General features: G+C 38.0%; 1 protein-coding gene across 1 annotated transcript in view; it reads right to left on the reverse strand.

Moving 5' to 3' along the window:
- The window catches only part of col8a1a (collagen, type VIII, alpha 1a), a 19,398-nt gene extending 14,377 nt beyond the window's left edge, over positions 1 to 5,021 (reverse strand). The window contains exon 1 of the mRNA XM_015056439.1: positions 4,942 to 5,021. The gene's annotated coding sequence lies outside the window, so the exon portion shown is untranslated. The remainder of the gene's footprint in view (positions 1 to 4,941) is intronic.
- Between the last annotated feature and the right edge of the window lie 1,794 nt (positions 5,022 to 6,815).

Raw genomic sequence — 6,815 nt, forward strand, 5'->3', positions numbered from 1 at the left:
GGGCATAGTGTACAGGAACATCTGTGCAGAATATGGACTGGAAACCCCAAGGTCAAAGTGGGGAACACCCCCAAAGGTGATGGAGAATGACTGGTCTAAGATCCTGTCCCAAACGGACATTGTGGTGGTGGATAAAGAACAGAGGAAAGCCGTTGTGGTGGATGTAGCAATACCAAGTGACGTCATCCATGTAGAGGAGGTGACTGATTGTGGCCCCATTCTTGAGTCGGTATCCGTAGCCAGTCTTGTTGATGATTTGGCTGAGGGGGTTCAGGCCTATGCAGAACAGCAGTGGGGACAGAGCATCTCCTTGGTATATGCCACATTTGATGGACACTTGTGCAAGTTTGCAATGAAGGCTCTTAGAGTCCTATTGATGTTGTACATCTCTAAGCATTCAATGATCCAAGTGTATGGCATTGAGTCATATATATAAAAGATTACAGACAACCCTGGCCATGCTCTTCTAGAAAGAGCTTTTGATTAATAATTTCTAAATGTATTTCATATATAATGTCCATTTAGCCTTTATGAATTAACTGAAAAGTTGAAAATATTAAAGAAAATCAGATTTTTTTTTAAAAAACAACAACCTTTGGAATAACTCTGCTGCATAAATCTCAACACCCTAAGCATTAACTTGTATTTTTTCTGTATCTTTAGTCTCTTAAACCCCCAAACCAAAAAAATAAAATAGTAGCCAATCAAAATTTTATTCAGGTGTGTTGGTAGCTCTTGTAAACTGATCCTGGCACCCCTTATGTAGGTCTTACATGCTTACATTTTCCTTAAGCCTTGCGCAGCCAATCTTGGGAAATTTTAGACACCCACTCCAGAGAAAACTGAAAACTGCTTTAAACATTTTTGACTAGAGAATAATCTTCCTCACAGCAGAACAATGGACTTCAAAATCTTTGAGTATGGCCTATCCAACCTTTCATAATTTAATTGACAGCAACAATTGCTTTCCTTGTCATTGTATTAATACGCACTTGAATACTGGAAATTAGCCAAATGAATAAATGTTAGCTTCCATTGCTATTTATTAGTTAACCAAGCTTATTTTCAGAGCAGCATGTGAGGAAGCTAATTATATTTATCCACTCCACCGTTTTCCCTGTTTATAAATCAGTTCATGTAGATTTAAGTTGGATTCTGTGATCAACATTCAGCAAACGATGAAGGTTAACGTTCAGATACTCTGTTCCAAATATTGATACTGCAAGAATATATTCTCTTGAATCACTAAAACAGTTAAAAATGTAGCTCAGAGGTTGAAGCTTCAGCAAAATATCACATATTTTCTATGTCACATGAATGTGCTGTGGGTGAACAGAAAGAAGGGAGGGAAAGTAAGAAATGATGCTTATTAAATCACTGAAAACATTAGCAGCTCAGCAGAACCATAATGATTCATGACCTTGTGACTAAATGGTCAATATGGAAATGCAAGCAACCAATTTAAGCAACCAAGACAGATGTTTCCTTCAAAAACAGTAATGTTTGAAAAAAACATTCCCATGTGAAATGTTTCTCTCTTTCCATCACGTAACTTTGCACAGCGCAGGTTTATTTTTTCAGGTTTGGTATGTAAATTTTCTCAAATGAGCATTTGTAGCTAAAATAATTGATAGGCTTCATTCCTCATCACTCAGCTCTTAGCATGACACACTGAAAATATCAATTTATATCTAATTAAAGTGTTTCACATCAGATCTCAGTGGATGAATGTGGCAGTCATGTTCACACGAGACAGTGAAGTTCAACAAGGGAAATATATATTAATCCCAGATTCCATTCGTCTCCAGAAACCCTGTCCCATTGTGAGACAGACTGTTCTCCCTGTCTCTGTGTTTCCCGTGTGCTAGCTCAGAGTTGCAAATGTCCGGTTCTTGCCCTCCGTGGCCTTTTTTTGCTTTAAAAAAATCCTCTGGATAAGTTACTAACTCACAGATGGCAAAGGAGGTCACAGGACAGCTCGGTTTGCAAACAGACGAGGAAAAGGTCTCAAAAATCCAGAGGTGATGAAATGTGAGCACAGAAATGCTTTCTAAATTTATTATTTAATATATGTAACATAAGTTAAATATAGACAAAGATTAAAATCTACTTGAGGGTACAGGTCAGGGTCTTTGTGGCTCTTTGTAGATTAGTAAATAACTCTTGGTGTCTTCCTTTAGAAGGGATGGTCCTGGTAGATGAAGCTAACATGTTGACAAGCAGAGGGGCAAGACTGAAGCAGACTTTTAACATCTTAATACAACTTCAATTTAACAAACCGCCACGGTTCTTCCAGAGATCTCCCCAAAGCAAATGAGGTTGGAGCCTCTGTGCTCCAAACTCAGACGGAGAAAACAATAATCAATAATCAGCCACCTTATATGTACTGAAAACAGGACATATAAAGTGTTTCTGGTCAGATTAAGTGGCCAACAACAACATAACAGTTTCAGTAAATGTTTTTATATAATTTTTTACTCTATCTTGTCTTTTTGCTCTGAAAGAAAACACTTGACATGTTCTGTTCTCAATAGGTGTTTCAAACAGGAAGCTTATTGGTGTTGCACCACCTCCAACCTCCATTTCCTTTGAAAATGATCATTGTCTTCTTTCTACAAAGAAAGAAATGTAAACCTGATGAGGATCTCTAGATTAATAGAATAGTGTCTGCCAATGCTTCTGGTCAGAGTAAATACCTAATTGAAATGTAAGGCGGTGTAAAAAATGAATGAAATAACACTTTCATAAACTGATGTAATATTTTTGCTTTTCTGCTTGGTGAAAGGAAAAATGGTTTGTTTTCTAGTACAGGTGAAATATCAAATCCTCTTGACTTTTTAACAAAACCTCACTTCAAAAGTGCTGTGCTATCCCTTATCCGTATCATCCAAAGCACCACGATGTCCTCTCTGCACCAAAAACTATTTGTCATGTTTTTGTTTTTCTTTTGCTAAAACTCTTAATCTCAAGTGGCCTTTAGTTGTGGTTTCTTGGTGAGAGGATAAAAAAACAAAACATTTGTAGCCCCTTATCTTCCTGAACGCAGCGTTTAGCACAGAGCACCTCGTAAAATTAACACATGCCCAAGTCACGTCAGAAACTTTCTGACTCAAACAAATACTATGCGCATACTATTGGAACGCAGCTCCTCCAAACACGCTGTCACAGCTGTGCAGCTAAATTAACTAAATGTTTGCCTCCCTTTCTCCCCCTATCCTTTCCCTGCCATCAGTCTTGTTCTTCATGGCATTCCTTAGGCCCTTTGTGTGTTTCTGGTTGTTACTGAATAATGCAAACATGGGGGTTGCAATGTTGTACAAGCAAATAATCAGTTTCAAAGGTTATGTGTTCTTGAAGAGAAGCAGCAAAACAATTTAAGGTCTTAATCCCTGCAGGACGGTTCATATATTCAGATTAATACACACATCAGTCCATAATACGCAGATGTGAATCAAAGCAAGACGAGTAAAGAAAGACAAGAACAAAAACCATTAATGTGAAATTACCAAAATGGATTTTAGAGGATAATTTAAGACTATTTTTTCTGTATAACTCTTCCACGCATCAAGAAGTATACAGGAGCACCTAAATAACTCAAAATGTTATTGAAATGTTAATTTATCCCAGTAATTCGTCTAAAAAGTGAAACTTACATATTGGATAGATTTATTACACACAGAGAGATCTTCAAACATGAATGGAAAAAAAAAGTTGCCGCATAAAAAGTTGATGCTTTTGAAACAGAATAACAATAGAAAGCATCAGTTTCAATACAGGAATGACGTAGCCAGTTATGCCAGCCAATTTCCTCCCATTATCAAAACAATACAGTTTATAAAAGTCCTTAGATACTAACTGAAGTCACCAATACCTACTCATTTTATTTATTTACTTATTTTTTACATTCAAGGTTGTCATACTGTAGCAGGGGAGGCAACGCATTTCTGGCTGATGGCCAGGCAGCCATGTGGGTTTGAAGAAATTTTTCATAAATGTGGTCGGGTTGGCCAGTAGGTGGCAGACCCATTCTCTGTTAGGACAGGTTTCCAATCAAAGTATGTGTATTTTAACTATCCCAAAAACTGGATCAGAGCACCATCAGCGCTTAGGTCTCAGTTGGTGCATCCTGTCTTAAATCGGAAGCCTTCAATAGGACTCTAACCCCGTCATGAAGGATTTGGGAAGCTGCGACTGACGAAAAAGTAAGACATGCCAGAGAAAGAGAACATTATGCAGCATATCGGTTGGAAGAGACAGAGATCCTGCAGGCTAGCGACGCTGTTTACTCTGCAGTTTTTCTCACCAAACTGCTGCTCTCGCCCCCGTCGCATTCATCTGTCAGTTTGGCTTCAACTTTCTGCACACATGCACGCATTCGACGGGACTGAATGAATATTTGCCTTCAAGCACATCTTCTCTCTCTCTCTCTGACACACAGACATGGATGCATATAGTTGTTTGTGTCATGCAGCAGCCTGAAAGACTCCAGTCTGGGTTAGGAGACGTTCTGCCTTGGTTTCTGCATGATGATGTGGAGACTTACTGCTGCACAGCTAAAGATCAAATTTCTAAAGTCTTTCAGAGCTTTTTGTTTTGAAAATAGACCAAATAGCAGGAGTAAATTCTTAAAAGTTGTTAATTTTGATGTAGCTATATCAAGTGGATTATTCCTCTTTAGAAAGATAAAGTGAATGTAGCAGTATTAAAGATTTAACCTTCATCGGTTAATGAAAGATGATTCCAAAGAATATACATTTAAATAAGAAAAAAAAATAATTTAAACTGTGATTAAATATGGAACAGACATGTAGTTATAATAGATCTGAAAGTTAAATGTATTAAAGCCAACATTCATGCAGCCCAATTAAATATGGCAAAAATAAAAAAAAATTAAAAAATCAGAACAAACAAAAGATGAGCTGAATAAGGTGCAGAGCCTACCTTCTGAGGAACCAGTTTATGGGGAAATAATCACTCCAATCACACTAAGAGAGAAAACAGCAGCCAGAGAGAGCCTCTCCTGGCGGATGTGCCAATAAGAAACCCTCACCTTGTGGACAGAGCTTTTATCTGCTGCAGGGTGGAGTCTCTGGGGTGGGTGGGAGATCGGACAGATCGGACAAGAGTAAATACAATATCCCCAAAAATATGCTGGACCATAATTTATGGCGACAAAACATGTTCACATCTGCTTGGTAAGCAAACACAGAGGACGACGATGATGAATCATGAGTATTTTCTTGTTAACTATGTAATAAGTTGAACACTGAATGCAGTGGAAGAAAAGTCTAGAAAAGCTGGGGAGAAAAACATAAAGAAAAACAAAAACACAAGTAGCAGAAGAATTGCATAATTCAAAAATACTTTATTGAGCCCAAAGGGAGATTAAATGTTGCTGTAACTCATTTAATTAAAGAACTATTCTATTACAATGAATATGAAACATATCCTTTAAGTTACAAATAGTATAATAATGATCTGTACTTCTACACCTTATGATCAAAGCTGTAATTAATCATTTATAACAATAAAGGATGATTCCAACAAACTATTTACATGCTACTCTTATTAAGTATAGCATTTTTGTTGTTTTGCATCTTTGACTTTTTGTTCCATTCTTGCAAGGCTGTAACTCTACATTAAAACGGGAGTAATTTAAAGAAAAGAATAAAGAAAGCCATTTTTGATTGGATGAGATCTGTAAGACATTTCAATCACATCGACATAAAAATAAGAATAAGTCAATGGGAAACTTGTGTCCTTGTGTGAAAAAAAAAAAAGCCAATCAGCTTCATCTCGGTGGAACGTTCAGCCTCAGACTGAAAACACTTCTCCTCTGAGGGTCTTTGTTATCTTCTTTGTTATCCTCTGACGACAGAGTCTTTCCAGTTCAGGCTTTAACACCCGGGTACAACAACTTCCTTTTTGACATCTCTCTAACTCTGACGTGTCAGACAGACTAAATATATACAGTGTGAATGTGCGTGAGGTGCGGCTCATGCACTGCTTTTCTGTTTCACGTACACTCTTATTTTAACACTGTTTAAGAGATGGCGTCTTTGTCTTAATTTTGATGACTAACTTAATGTCCTGGTTGTGTCTCGGCGTGTGTGTGAATACAAGAGGCTCCAAACTCACGCCAGGGTGTAAAAGGGCGACTGTCTGATTGCATCACCAAAAACCAGCCACCAGCTTAGTCAGAGGAACTGATTTAGGCCCGATTTGGAAGTTAATGGATGCTAACGTAACGGGCCATTTTATTGGTAAACATTTTTCTTCTTCTTGATGGAAAAAGCAAAAAACAATTGTGTGGAAGTGATTGGTTTGGCTTTAATTGCTCCAACAGCATGGATTGTGTACTTTTTTTTTTTTAGAGTCAAAGAATCAAGTTTCCATATGCCGCTAAATGGAGCAGTGCAGTTCTTATGTCGGTTCTACCTGCAAACACGAAGCTCAAAGAAATACTATAAATGCACTTCTGTGAGACACTTTGCAGACGTACATTTTGAGGTGCTGTGTGAAAGGAACACGGCAGACAGGGGGTAATGAGCTGTGTGTGTGTTTGTCCTCGTGCTTCAGTCCTCTTCCCGTTCTCCTAATGAAGCCTCAATGGGCCTAAAACAGCCTCACACCATCCGTCCTGCAGCACATGAAAGAAAACTCGAACCAGTTCGGATCATGTGACTTCCTGAGGCTTGAGTCTTCATGCGTCTGCACATTTCAACGGTGGTGATTAACAGGCTTTGTCCCCTACGCAACAATTTTAGCAGAACAAAAGAAAAAGTTTCTTAAATAAGTAATACATATCTTGCATC

The sequence above is a fragment of the Poecilia latipinna genome, unplaced genomic scaffold (genome assembly GCF_001443285.1).
Source record: "Poecilia latipinna isolate Pla-1442-1.1 unplaced genomic scaffold, P_latipinna-1.0 Scaffold60, whole genome shotgun sequence".
NCBI classification, from domain to species: domain Eukaryota; kingdom Metazoa; phylum Chordata; class Actinopteri; order Cyprinodontiformes; family Poeciliidae; genus Poecilia; species Poecilia latipinna.